Genomic DNA, 12670 nt, shown 5'->3' with positions numbered 1-12670 from the left:
TGTTACACGTCACGACGGCAGGCAGGCTTTCACTTTTCTCTATGTCTTTCACTGGCCAAAGCAAAGAGAATAAAACCTGAGAGCTGCGCTCCACCTCCGCCTTCTGCAATGAAACGGACAAAGCTAACCTGTTCCTTGCAAAGTTTCAAGGCACATCCGAGTGCCAAGATGAAAATGAACTAGAAGCAGTATGACAAACTGCAGGCACCGCTGAGACTCAAACTCAGGATCTCCTGTTTACTAGACAGGCGCTTAAAACAACTAAGCCACGGCACCTGACGTTATGAAGAGACTCTAGCAGTGTGACGTCATACGCCTAAATAGCAGTTAACATGTAACCAATGTCCACCTCTTGGTAATTCAATAACAAAAAAAAATAAAAAAACATCTGAAATGTGAACACACTTTCAGTAACTGCAGTTCCACGATTTGAGACTTTTGTAAGGAGAGAAGTTTGCCATATGTTGTTTGAATCCAATGTTCAAAGGAAGCCCTCGGAGAAGAGAAAACGTTCACACAATCCGTGAAAAGCACAACAGACTTGCGATCCAGGAAAAAGCAGTCATCTTCTTCAAAGGCACCTTAAATCATTTCTTCATCGAGGTTTTCCATTCTCTTTTGTCGACTTCGATTAAGGACTTAAAATATATCAATGAAAAAGGGCAAGTTTTCCACGCAGTCTTATTTCAAGTTCACTTTGCCACGTGTTCAGCAGAAAAGAAACGCAAGGAAGCAGAGCGAAGAAGGCACCGCTGAGATTCGAACTCAGGATCTCCTGTTTACAAGACAGGCGCTTTAACCAGCTAAGCCACGGCGCCCCATGTCAAAAGCTCATTTGTCAAGTTTCCATTTCACTCAGTAAAATAGAATGTTTAAGGCAGAACATTTCGATTCTAAAATATGGACTAAGATACTGCCTTTGAGCAACAGGTGTTGCGCGGACTGAGAAAGTAACTTAAGAGGCAACCGTTGCGTCTTTTACGGAAAGCAGCGTCGGAATATTTTCTTCTTGAATTTGATCTGCTGGCACAGATAGCAGCAGAAAGGATAATAGACTCTAAGATTGAAAGTCACGACAAGGGTGGGATTCGAACCCACGCGTGCAGAGCACAATGGATTAGCAGTCCATCGCCTTAACCACTCGGCCACCTTGTCACGTGAGCAAACGGCGATCCTTCCAGGCATTCCTCCTAAATTTAAATTCACTGATCCGGTAACGCATCATGCCAAGCTCTATATTTAAGTACGGACACTTCATCAACACTCATATCGTCATCAATTGTTCTGTTTAATTGCTGCCTTGTTACAGAGCAATCTGTTACACGTCACGACGGCAGGCAGGCTTTCACTTTTCTCTATGTCTTTCACTGGCCAAAGCAAAGAGAATAAAACCTGAGAGCTGCGCTCCACCTCCGCCTTCTGCAATGAAACGGACAAAGCTAACCTGTTCCTTGCAAAGTTTCAAGGCACATCCGAGTGCCAAGATGAAAATGAACTAGAAGCAGTATGACAAACTGCAGGCACCGCTGAGACTCAAACTCAGGATCTCCTGTTTACTAGACAGGCGCTTAAAACAACTAAGCCACGGCACCTGACGTTATGAAGAGACTCTAGCAGTGTGACGTCATACGCCTAAATAGCAGTTAACATGTAACCAATGTCCACCTCTTGGTAATTCAATAACAAAAAAAAAAAAAAACATCTGAAATGTGAACACACTTTCAGTAACTGCAGTTCCACGATTTGAGACTTTTGTAAGGAGAGAAGTTTGCCATATGTTGTTTGAATCCAATGTTCAAAGGAAGCCCTCGGAGAAGAGAAAACGTTCACACAATCCGTGAAAAGCACAACAGACTTGCGATCCAGGAAAAAGCAGTCATCTTCTTCAAAGGCACCTTAAATCATTTCTTCATCGAGGTTTTCCATTCTCTTTTGTCGACTTCGATTAAGGACTTAAAATATATCAATGAAAAAGGGCAAGTTTTCCACGCAGTCTTATTTCAAGTTCACTTTGCCACGTGTTCAGCAGAAAAGAAACGCAAGGAAGCAGAGCGAAGAAGGCACCGCTGAGATTCGAACTCAGGATCTCCTGTTTACAAGACAGGCGCTTTAACCAGCTAAGCCACGGCGCCCCATGTCAAAAGCTCATTTGTCAAGTTTCCATTTCACTCAGTAAAATAGAATGTTTAAGGCAGAACATTTCGATTCTAAAATATGGACTAAGATACTGCCTTTGAGCAACAGGTGTTGCGGACTGAGAAAGTAACTTAAGAGGCAACCGTTGCGTCTTTTACGGAAAGCAGCGTCGGAATATTTTCTTCTTGAATTTGATCTGCTGGCACAGATAGCAGCAGAAAGGATAATAGACTCTAAGATTGAAAGTCACGACAAGGGTGGGATTCGAACCCACGCGTGCAGAGCACAATGGATTAGCAGTCCATCGCCTTAACCACTCGGCCACCTTGTCACGTGAGCAAACGGCGATCCTTCCAGGCATTCCTCCTAAATTTAAATTCACTGATCCGGTAACGCATCATGCCAAGCTCTATATTTAAGTACGGACACTTCATCAACACTCATATCGTCATCAATTGTTCTGTTTAATTGCTGCCTTGTTACAGAGCAATCTGTTACACGTCACGACGGCAGGCAGGCTTTCACTTTTCTCTATGTCTTTCACTGGCCAAAGCAAAGAGAATAAAACCTGAGAGCTGCGCTCCACCTCCGCCTTCTGCAAAAAGTTTCAAGGCACATCCGAGTGCCAAGATGAAAATGAACTAGAAGCAGTATGACAAACTGCAGGCACCGCTGAGACTCAAACTCAGGATCTCCTGTTTACTAGACAGGTGCTTAAAACAACTAAGCCACGGCACCTGACGTTATGCAGAAGAGACTCTAGCAGTGTGACGTCATACGCCTAATCAACTCGGATCATAGCAGTTAACATGTAACCAATGTCCACCTCTTGGTAATTCAATAACAAAAAAAATAAAAAACATCTGAAATGTGAACACACTTTCAGTAACTGCAGTTCCACGATTTGAGACTTTTGTAAGGAGAGAAGTTTGCCATATGTTGTTTGAATCCAATGTTCAAAGGAAGCCCTCGGAGAAGAGAAAACGTTCACACAATCCGTGAAAAGCACAACAGACTTGCGATCCAGGAAAAAGCAGTCATCTTCTTCAAAGGCACCTTAAATCATTTCTTCATCGAGTAATTAGCTTAACTTTATGAAATTGACAAATTATGTTGACATTTCTTCGAGATTAGAGAGCTTTAGAAGAACAGAAGGCTGTTTAAAACATGCTTCGAAAGACCTAATTAATGCTGCATGAATTCAGCCTGTAAATCATTGAACGTTACGATTCAAGAGAGGAGCTCCAGCGCATCTCAATTAATGCATACGTTCAAAGGCACCTTAAATCATTTCTTCATCGAGGTTTTCCATTCTCTTTTTTCCATTCTCTTTGTCGACTTGATTAAGGACTTAAAATATATCAATGAAAAGGGCAAGTTTTCCACGCAGTCTTATTTCAAGTTCACTTTGCCACGTGTTCAGCAGAAAAGAAACGCAAGGAAGCAGAGCGAAGAAGGCACCGCTGAGATTCGAACTCAGGATCTCCTGTTTACAAGACAGGGCTTTAACCAGCCAAGCCACGCCCCATGTCAAAAGCTCATTTGTCAAGTTTCCATTTCACTCAGTAATAGATAGAATGTTTACTTAAGTGAATACCTAAAACGTTCAACATCAAACGTAAAGAAAGCTGCCATTGGTAATCACTTTAAGGCAGAACATTTCGATTCTAAAATATGGACTAAGATACTGCCTTTGAGCAACAGGTGTTGCGCGGACTGAGAAAGTAACTTAAGAGGCAAACCGTTGCGTCTTTTACGGAAAGCAGCGTGAATATTTTCTTCTTGAATTTGATCTGCTGGCACAGAAAGCAGCAGAAAGGATAATAGACTCTAAGATTGAAAGTCACGACAAGGGTGGGATTCGAACCCACGCGTGCAGAGCACAATGGATTAGCAGTCCATCGCCTTAACCACTCGGCCACCTTGTCACGTGAGCAAACGGCGATCCTTCCAGGCATTCCTCCTAAATTTAAATTCACTGATCCGGAACGCATCATGCCAAGCTCTATATTTAAGTACGGACACTTCATCAACACTCATATCGTCATCAATTGTTCTGTTTAATTGCTGCCTTGTTACAGAGCAATCTGTTACACGTCACGCGGCAGGCAGGCTTTCACTTTTCTCTATGTCTTTCACTGGCCAAAGCAAAGAGAATAAAACCTGAGCTGCGCTCCACCTCCGCCTTCTGCAATGAAACGGACAAAGCTAACCTGTTCCTTGCAAAGTTTCAAGGCACATCCGAGGTGCCAAGATGAAAATGAACTAGAAGCAGTATGACAAACTGCAGGCACCGCTGAGACTCAAACTCAGGATCTCCTGTTTACTAGACAGGCGCTTAAAACAACTAAGCCACGGCACCTGACTGACGTTATGAAGAGACTCTAGCAGTGTGATGCCATACGCCTAAATAGCAGTTAACATGTAACCACAATGTCCACCTCTTGGTAATTCAATAACAAAAAAAAAATAAAAACATCTGAAATGTGAACACACTTTCAGTAACTGCAGTTCCACGATTTGAGACTTTTGTAAGGAGAGAAGTTTGCCATATGTTGTTTGAATCCAATGTTCAAAGGAAGCCCTCGGAGAAGAGAAAACGTTCACACAATCCGTGAAAAGCACAACAGACTTGCGATCCAGGAAAAAGCAGTCATCTTCTTCAAAGGCACCTTAAATCATTTCTTCATCGAGGTTTTCCATTCTCTTTTGTCGACTTCGATTAAGGACTTAAAATATATCAATGAAAAGGGCAAGTTTTCCACGCAGTCTTATTTCAAGTTCACTTTGCCACGTGTTCAGCAGAAAAGAAACGCAAGGAAGCAGAGAAGGCACCGCTGAGATTCGAACTCAGGATCTCCTGTTTACAAGACAGGCGCTTTAACCAGCTAAGCCCTGCGCCCCATGTCAAAAGCTCATTTGTCAAGTTTCCATTTCACTCAGTAAAATAGAATGTTTAAGGCAGAACATTTCGATTCTAAAATATGGACTAAGATACTGCCTTTGAGCAACAGGTGTTAGTGGACTGAGAAAGTAACTTAAGAGGCAACCGCATGCGTCTTTACGAAAGCAGCGTCGAATATTTTCTTCTTGAATTTGATCACTGCTGGCACAGATAGAAGCAGAAAGGATAATAGACTCTAAGATTGAAAGTCACGACAAGGGTGGGATTCGAACACCGTGCAGAGCACAATGGATTAGCAGTCCATCGCCTTTAACCACTCGGCCACCTTGTCACGCGTGAGCAAGCGGCGATCCTTCCAGGCATTCCTCCTAAATTTAAATTCACTGATCCGGTAACGCATCATGCCAAGCTCTATATTTAAGCACGGACACTTCATCAACACTCATATCGTCATCAATTGTTCTGTTTAATTGCTGCCTTGTTACAGAGCAATCTGTTACCGCCGCGGCGGCAGGCAGGCTTTCACTCTTCTCTATGTCTCTTCACTGGCCAAAGCAAAGAGAATAAAACCTGAGCTGCGCTCCACCTCCGCCTTCTGCAAATGAAACGGACAAAGCTAACCTGTTCCTTGCAAAGTTTCAAGGCACATCCGAGTGCCAAGATGAAAATGAACTAGAAGCAGTATGACAAACTGCAGGCACCGCTGAGACTCAAACTCAGGATCTCCTGTTTACTAGACAGGCGCTTAAAACAACTAAGCCACGGCACCTGACGTTATGAAGAGACTCTAGCAGTGTGGCGTCATACGCCTAAATAGCAGTTAACATGTAACCAATGTCCACCTCTTGGTAATTAACAACAAAAAAAAAAAATAAAACATCTGAAATGTGAACACACTTTCAGTAACTGCAGTTCCACCATTTGAGACTTTTGTAAGGAGAGAAGTTTGCCATATGTTGTTTGAATCCAATGTTCAAAGGAAGCCCTGGAGAAAGGAAAAGCGTTCACACAATCCGTGAAAAGCACAACAGACTTGCGATCCAGGAAAAAAGTCAGTCATCTTCTTCAAAGGCACCTTAAATCATTTCTTCTTCGAGGTTTTCCATTCTCTTTTGTCGACTTCGATTAAGGACTTAAAATATATCAATGAAAAGGGCAAGTTTTCCACGCAGTCTTATTTCAAGTTCACTACGCCACGTGTTCAGCAGAAAGAAACGCGAAGAAGCAGAGCGAAGAAGGCACCGCTGAGATCTGAACTCAGGATCTCCTGTTTACAAGAGGCTTTAACCAGCCAAGCCACGCGCCCCATGTCAAAAGCTCATTTGTCAAGTTTCCATTTCCACTCAGTAAAATAGAATGTTTAAGGCAGAACATTTCGATTCTAAAATATGGACTAAGATACTGCCTTTGAGCAACAGTGGTAGCGCGTTGACTGAGAAAGTAACTTAAGAGGCAACCGCTAAGGCGTCTTTTACGAAAGCAGCGTCGGAATATTTTCTTCTTGAATTTGATCTGCTGGCACAGATAGCAGCAGAAAGGATAATAGACTCTAAGATTGAAAGTCACGACAAGGGTGGGATTGAACCCACGCAGGCAGAGCACAATGGATTAGCAGTCCATCGCCTTAACCACTTTCGGCCACCTTGTCACGTGAGCAAGCTACGATCCTTCCAGGCATTCCTCCTAAATTTAAATTCACTGATCCGTAACGCATCATGCCAAGCTCTATATTTAAGTACGGACACTTCATCAACACTCATATCGCCATCAATTGTTCTGTTTAATTGCTGCCTTGTTACAGAGCAATCTGTTACACGTCGTGACGGCAGGCAGGCTTTCACTTTCTCTATGTCTTTCACTGGCCAAAGCAAAGAGAATAAAACCTGAAGAGCTGCGCTCCACCTCCGCCTTCTGCAATGAAACGGACAAAGCTAACATGTTCCTTGTAAAGTTTCAAGGCACATCCGAGTGCCAAGATGAAAATGAACTAGAAGCAGTATGACAAACTGCAGGCACCGCTGAGACTCAAACTCAGGATCTCCTGTTTACTAGACAGGCGCTTAAAACAACTAAGCCACGGCACCTGACGTTATGAAGAGACTCTAGCAGTGTGACGTCATACGCCCTAAATAGCAGTTAATATGTAACCAATGTCCACCCTCTTGGTAATTCAATAACAAAAAAAATAAAAAACATCTGAAATGTGAACACACTTTCAGTAACTGCAGTTCCACGATTTGAGACTTTTGTAAGGAGAGAAGTTTGCCATATGTTGTTTGAATCCAATGTTCAAAGGAAGCCCTCGGAGAAGAGAAACGTTCACACAATCCGTGAAAAGCACAACAGACTTGCGATCCAGGAAAAAGCAGTCATCTTCTTCAAAGGCACCTTAAATCATTTCTTCATCGAGGTTTTCCATTCTCTTTGTCGATCTCGATTAAGGACTTAAAATATATCAATGAAAAGGGCAAGTTTTCCACGCAGTCTTATTTCAAGTTCACTTTGCCACGTGTTCAGCAGAAAAGAACGCAAGGAAGCAGAGCAAGAAGGCACCGCTGAGATTCGAACTCAGGATCTCCTGTTTACAAGACAGGCGCTTTAACCAGCTAAGCCACGGCGCCCCATGTCAAAAGCTCATTTGTCAAGTTTCCATTTCACTCAGTAAAATAGAATGTTTAAGGCAGAACATTTCGATTCTAAAATATGGACTAAGATACTGCCTTTGAGCAACAGGTGTTGCGGACTGAGAAAGTAACTTAAGAGGCAACCGCTTGCGTCTTTACGGAAAGCAGCGTCGGAATATTTTCTTCTTGAATTTGATCTGCTGGCACAGATAGCAGCAGAAAGGATAATAGACTCTAAGATTGAAAGTCACGACAAGGGTGGGATTCGAACCCACGCAGTGCAGAGCACAATGGATTAGCAGTCCATCGCCTTAACCACTCGGCCACCTTGTCACGTGAGCAAACGGCGATCCTTCCAGGCATTCCTCCTAAATTTAAATTCACTGATCCGTAACGCATCATGCCAAGCTCTATATTTAAGTACGGACACTTCATCAACACTCATATCGTCATCAATTGTTCTGTTTAATTGCTGCCTTGTTACAGAGCAATCTGTTACCGTCACGGCGGCAGGCAGGCTTTCACTTTTCTCTATGTCTTTCACTGGCCAAAGCAAAGAGAATAAAACCTGAGAGCTGCGTGCCACCTCCGCCTTCTGCAATGAAACGGACAAAGCTAACCTGTTCCTTGCAAAGTTTCAAGGCACATCCGAGTGCCAAGATGAAAATGAACTAGAAGCAGTATGACAAACTGCAGGCACCGCTGAGACTCAAACTCAGGATCTCCTGTTTACTAGACAGGCGCTTAAAACAACTAAGCCCACGGCACCTGACGTTATGAAGAGACTCTAGCAGTGTGGACGTCACACGCCTAAATAGCAGTTAACATGTAACCAATGTCCACCTCTTGGTAATTCAATAACAACAAAAAAATATAAAAACATCTGAAATGTGAACACACTTTCAGTAACTGCAGTTCCACGATTTGAGACTTTTGTAAGGGAGAGAAGTTTGCCATATGTTGTTTGAATCCAATGTTCAAAGGAAGCCCTCGAGAAGAGAAAACGTTCACACAATCCGTGAAAAGCACAACAGACTTGGACGATCCAGGAAAAAGCAGTCATCTTCTTCAAAGGCACCTTAAATCATTTCTTCATCGAGGTTTTCCATTCTCTTTTGTCGACTTCGATTAAGGACTTAAAATATATCAATGAAAAAGGGCAAGTTTTCCACGCAGTCTTATTTCAAGTTCACTTTGCCACGTGTTCAGCAGAAAAGAAACGCAAGGAAGCAGAGCGAAGAAGGCACCGCTGAGATTCGAACTCAGGATCTCCTGTTTACAAGACAGGCGCTTTAACCAGCTAAGCCACTGCGCCCCATGTCAAAAGCTCATTTGTCAAGTTTCCATTTCACTCAGTAAAATAGAATGTTTAAGGCAGAACATTTCGATTCTAAAATATGGACTAAGATACTGCCTTTGAGCAACAGGTGTTGCGCGGACTGAGAAAGTAACTTAAGAGGCAACCGTTGCCTTTTACGGAAAGCAGCGTCGGAATATTTTCTTCTTGAATTTGATCTGCTGGCACAGATAGCAGCAGAAAGGATAATAGACTCTAAGATTGAAAGTCACGACAAGGGTGGGATTCGAACCCACGCGTGCAGAGCACAATGGATTAGCAGTCCATCGCCTTAACCACTCGGCCACCTTGTCACGTGAGCAACGCGGCGATCCTTCCAGGCATTCCTCCTAAATTTAAATTCACTGATCCGGTAACGCATCATGCCAAGCTCTATATTTAAGTACGGACACTTCATCAACACTCATATCGTCATCAATTGTTCTGTTTAATTGCTGCCTTGTTACAGAGCAATCTGTTACACGTCACGACGGCAGGCAGGCTTTCACTTTTCTCTATGTCTTTCACTGGCCAAAGCAAAGAGAATAAAACCTGAGAGCTGCGCTCCACCTCCGCCTTCTGCAATGAAACGGACAAAGCTAACCTGTTCCTTGTAAAGTTTCAAGGCACATCCGAGTGCCAAGATGAAAATGAATTAGAAGCAGTATGACAAACTGCAGGCACACGCTGAGACTCAAACTCAGGATCTCCTGTTTACCAGACAGGCGCTTAAAACAACTAAGCCACGGCACCTGACGTTATGAAGAGACTCTAGCAGTTGGACGTCATACGCCTAAATAGCAGTTAACATGTAACCAATGTCCACCTCTTGGTAATTCAATAACAAAAAAAAAATAAAAACATCTGAAATGTGAACACACTTTCAGTAACTGCAGTTCACGATTTGAGACTTTTGTAAGGAGAGAAGTTTGCCATATGTTGTTTGAATCCAATGTTCAAAGGAAGCCCTCGGAGAAGAGAAAACGTTCACACAATCCGTGAAAAGCACAACAGACTTGCGATCCAGGAAAAAAGCAGTCATCTTCTTCAAAGGCACCTTAAATCATTTCTTCATCGAGGTTTTCCATTCTCTTTTTTTCGACTTGACATTAAGGACTTAAAATATATCAATGAAAAGGGCAAGTTTTCCACGCAGTCTTATTTCAAGTTCACTTTGCCACGTGTTCAGCAGAAAAGAAACGCAAGGAAGCAGAGAGCGAAGAAGGCACCGCTGAGATTCGAACTCAGGATCTCCTGTTTACAAGACAGGCGCTTTAACCAGCTAAGCCACGGCGCCCCATGTCAAAAGCTCATTTGTCAAGTTTCCATTTCACTCAGTAAAATAGAATGTTTAAGGCAGAACATTTCGATTCTAAAATATGGACTAAGATACTGCCTTTGAGCAACAGGTGTCATGGACTGAGAAAGTAACTTAAGAGGCAACCGCTATGTCTTTACGGAAAGCAGCCGGAATATTTTCTTCTTGAATTTGATCTGCTGGCACAGAATAGCAGCAGAAAGGATAATAGACTCTAAGATTGAAAGTCACGACAAGGGTGGGATTCGAACCCACGCGTGCAGAGCACAATGGATTAGCAGTCCATCGCCTTAACCACTCGGCCACCTTGTCACGTGAGCAAACGGCGATCCTTCCAGGCATTCCTCCTAAATTTAAATTCACTGATCCGTTACGCATCATGCCAAGCTCTATATTTAAGTCACGGACACTTCATCAACACTCATATCGTCATCAATTGTTCTGTTTAATTGCTGCCTTGTTACAGAGCAATCTGTTACACGCCACGGACGGCAGGCAGGCTTTCACTTTTCTCTATGTCTTTCACTGGCCAAAGCAAAGAGAATAAAACCTGAGAGCTGCGCTCCACCTCCATTCTCCTGCAATGAACGGACAAAGCTAACCTGTTCCTTGCAAGTTTCAAGGCACATCCGAGTGCCAAGATGAAAATGAACTAGAAGCAGTATGACAAACTGCAGGCACCGCTGAGACTCAAACTCAGGATCTCCTGTTTACTAGAACAGGCGCTTAAAACAACTAAGCCACGGCACCTGACGTTATGAAGAGACTCTAGCAGTGTGACGTCATGCCTAAATAGCAGTTAACATGTAACCAATGTCCACCTCTTGGTAATTCAATAACAAAAAAAAAAAATAAAAAAACATCTGAAATGTGAACACACTTTCAGTAACTGCAGTTCCACGATTTGAGACTTTTGTAAGGAGAGAAGTTTGCCATATGTTGTTTGAATCCAATGTTCAAAGGAAGCCCTCGAAGAAGAGAAAACGTTCACACAATCCGTGAAAAGCACAACAGACTTTGCGATCCAGGAAAAAAGCAGTCATCTTCTTCAAAGGCACCTTAAATCATTTCTTCTCATCGAGGTTTTCCATTCTCTTTTGTCGACTTCGATTAAGGACTTAAAATATAGATCAATGAAAAGGGCAAGTTTTCCACGCAGTCTTATTTCAAGTTCACTTTGCCACGTGTTCAGCAGAAAAGAAACGCAAGGAAGCAGAGAGCGAAGAAGGCACCGCTGAGATTGAAACTCAGGATCTCCTGTTTACAAGACAGGCGCTTTAACCAGCTAAAGCCACGCCCCATGTCAAAAGCTCATTTGTCAAGTTTCCATTTCACTCAGTAAAATAGAATGTTTAAGGCAGAACATTTCGATTCTAAAATATGGACTAAGATACTGCCTTTGAGCAACAGGTGTTGCTGGACTGAGAAAGTAACTTAAGAGAAATCGTTGTGTTTAGAGGGAGGTGGGGTGTTTAACGGAAACCCCCCCCCCCCCCCCCCCCCCCCCCCCCCCCCCCCCCCCCCCCCCCCCCCCCCCCCCCCCCCCCCCCCCCCCCCCCCCCCCCCCCCCCCCCCCCCCCCCCCCCCCCCCCCCCCCCCCCCCCCCCCCCCCCCCCCCCCCCCCCCCCCCCCCCCCCCCCCCCCCCCCCCCCCCCCCCCCCCCCCCCCCCCCCCCCCCCCCCCCCCCCCCCCCCCCCCCCCCCCCCCCCCCCCCCCCCCCCCCCCCCCCCCCCCCCCCCCCCCCCCCCCCCCCCCCCCCCCCCCCCCCCCCCCCCCCCCCCCCCCCCCCCCCCCCCCCCCCCCCCCCCCCCCCCCCCCCCCCCCCCCCCCCCCCCCCCCCCCCCCCCCCCCCCCCCCCCCCCCCCCCCCCCCCCCCCCCCCCCCCCCCCCCCCCCCCCCCCCCCATTCAATTTTTCTTTTATTTGTTTGCTCAAGAAGTTCAAAAGGGAAAATTTCAGGTTTGCCCCTTTTCCACCCAAAAGCAAAGACAATAAAGCAGCCCCGGTTTTCCACCCCCTTTTTCCCCCCAAAAAACCAAAACTTTTCCCTTTCAAATTTACACCCGGGTACCAAAAAAAAATAATGGAATTAAAACTCGGGCCCCCCCCGGGGTTCAGTGCCTGTAAAAGGTTTAAAAAAACTTTTTTGGGGAGGGGGGGTTTTTTCAAAAGTTTCTGGAAAACGTTTGACTGCCCCAAAAATGCTGCAGGAAGGAAAAGTTTAAAATTTTAAAAAAAAAATTTGGGATTCAAAACCCAAAAACAAAGGAACCCAAACCCGGCAGGGGGGAAAAAAAACCACCCTTCGGGTACCCCAAATTTTAAACCCCCTTTTTAGACCCCCCTTTTAAA

General features: G+C 44.7%; 18 non-coding genes across 18 annotated transcripts; all 18 read right to left on the bottom strand.

Annotated features, from left to right (window-relative positions):
* Positions 1 to 202: 202 nt before the first annotated feature.
* trnat-agu lies at positions 203 to 276 on the bottom strand. Its single transcript has one exon. It is a non-coding gene; the product is annotated as a tRNA-Thr (tRNA).
* Positions 277 to 744: 468 nt separating this feature from the next.
* On the bottom strand, positions 745 to 818 carry trnat-ugu. The gene has a single exon. It is a non-coding gene; the product is annotated as a tRNA-Thr (tRNA).
* A 255-nt stretch (positions 819 to 1073) lies between these two features.
* trnas-gcu lies at positions 1074 to 1155 on the bottom strand. Its single transcript has one exon. It is a non-coding gene; the product is annotated as a tRNA-Ser (tRNA).
* A 363-nt stretch (positions 1156 to 1518) lies between these two features.
* Positions 1519 to 1592, bottom strand: trnat-agu. The gene has a single exon. It is a non-coding gene; the product is annotated as a tRNA-Thr (tRNA).
* A 466-nt stretch (positions 1593 to 2058) lies between these two features.
* On the bottom strand, positions 2059 to 2132 carry trnat-ugu. Its single transcript has one exon. It is a non-coding gene; the product is annotated as a tRNA-Thr (tRNA).
* Positions 2133 to 2385: 253 nt separating this feature from the next.
* Positions 2386 to 2467, bottom strand: trnas-gcu. The gene has a single exon. It is a non-coding gene; the product is annotated as a tRNA-Ser (tRNA).
* A 1515-nt stretch (positions 2468 to 3982) lies between these two features.
* On the bottom strand, positions 3983 to 4064 carry trnas-gcu. Its single transcript has one exon. It is a non-coding gene; the product is annotated as a tRNA-Ser (tRNA).
* Positions 4065 to 4424: 360 nt separating this feature from the next.
* Positions 4425 to 4498, bottom strand: trnat-agu. Its single transcript has one exon. It is a non-coding gene; the product is annotated as a tRNA-Thr (tRNA).
* A 794-nt stretch (positions 4499 to 5292) lies between these two features.
* trnas-gcu lies at positions 5293 to 5372 on the bottom strand. The gene has a single exon. It is a non-coding gene; the product is annotated as a tRNA-Ser (tRNA).
* Positions 5373 to 5736: 364 nt separating this feature from the next.
* trnat-agu lies at positions 5737 to 5810 on the bottom strand. The gene has a single exon. It is a non-coding gene; the product is annotated as a tRNA-Thr (tRNA).
* A 796-nt stretch (positions 5811 to 6606) lies between these two features.
* trnas-gcu lies at positions 6607 to 6689 on the bottom strand. Its single transcript has one exon. It is a non-coding gene; the product is annotated as a tRNA-Ser (tRNA).
* Positions 6690 to 7051: 362 nt separating this feature from the next.
* On the bottom strand, positions 7052 to 7125 carry trnat-agu. The gene has a single exon. It is a non-coding gene; the product is annotated as a tRNA-Thr (tRNA).
* A 463-nt stretch (positions 7126 to 7588) lies between these two features.
* trnat-ugu lies at positions 7589 to 7662 on the bottom strand. Its single transcript has one exon. It is a non-coding gene; the product is annotated as a tRNA-Thr (tRNA).
* A 253-nt stretch (positions 7663 to 7915) lies between these two features.
* On the bottom strand, positions 7916 to 7998 carry trnas-gcu. The gene has a single exon. It is a non-coding gene; the product is annotated as a tRNA-Ser (tRNA).
* Positions 7999 to 8906: 908 nt separating this feature from the next.
* Positions 8907 to 8980, bottom strand: trnat-ugu. The gene has a single exon. It is a non-coding gene; the product is annotated as a tRNA-Thr (tRNA).
* A 253-nt stretch (positions 8981 to 9233) lies between these two features.
* trnas-gcu lies at positions 9234 to 9315 on the bottom strand. The gene has a single exon. It is a non-coding gene; the product is annotated as a tRNA-Ser (tRNA).
* A 909-nt stretch (positions 9316 to 10224) lies between these two features.
* On the bottom strand, positions 10225 to 10298 carry trnat-ugu. Its single transcript has one exon. It is a non-coding gene; the product is annotated as a tRNA-Thr (tRNA).
* Positions 10299 to 10549: 251 nt separating this feature from the next.
* On the bottom strand, positions 10550 to 10631 carry trnas-gcu. Its single transcript has one exon. It is a non-coding gene; the product is annotated as a tRNA-Ser (tRNA).
* Between the last annotated feature and the right edge of the window lie 2039 nt (positions 10632 to 12670).

Source organism: Polypterus senegalus, unplaced genomic scaffold (genome assembly GCF_016835505.1).
Source record: "Polypterus senegalus isolate Bchr_013 unplaced genomic scaffold, ASM1683550v1 scaffold_4464, whole genome shotgun sequence".
Lineage (NCBI taxonomy): Eukaryota > Metazoa > Chordata > Cladistia > Polypteriformes > Polypteridae > Polypterus > Polypterus senegalus.
This window is presented reverse-complemented; position numbering and strand designations above follow the sequence as displayed.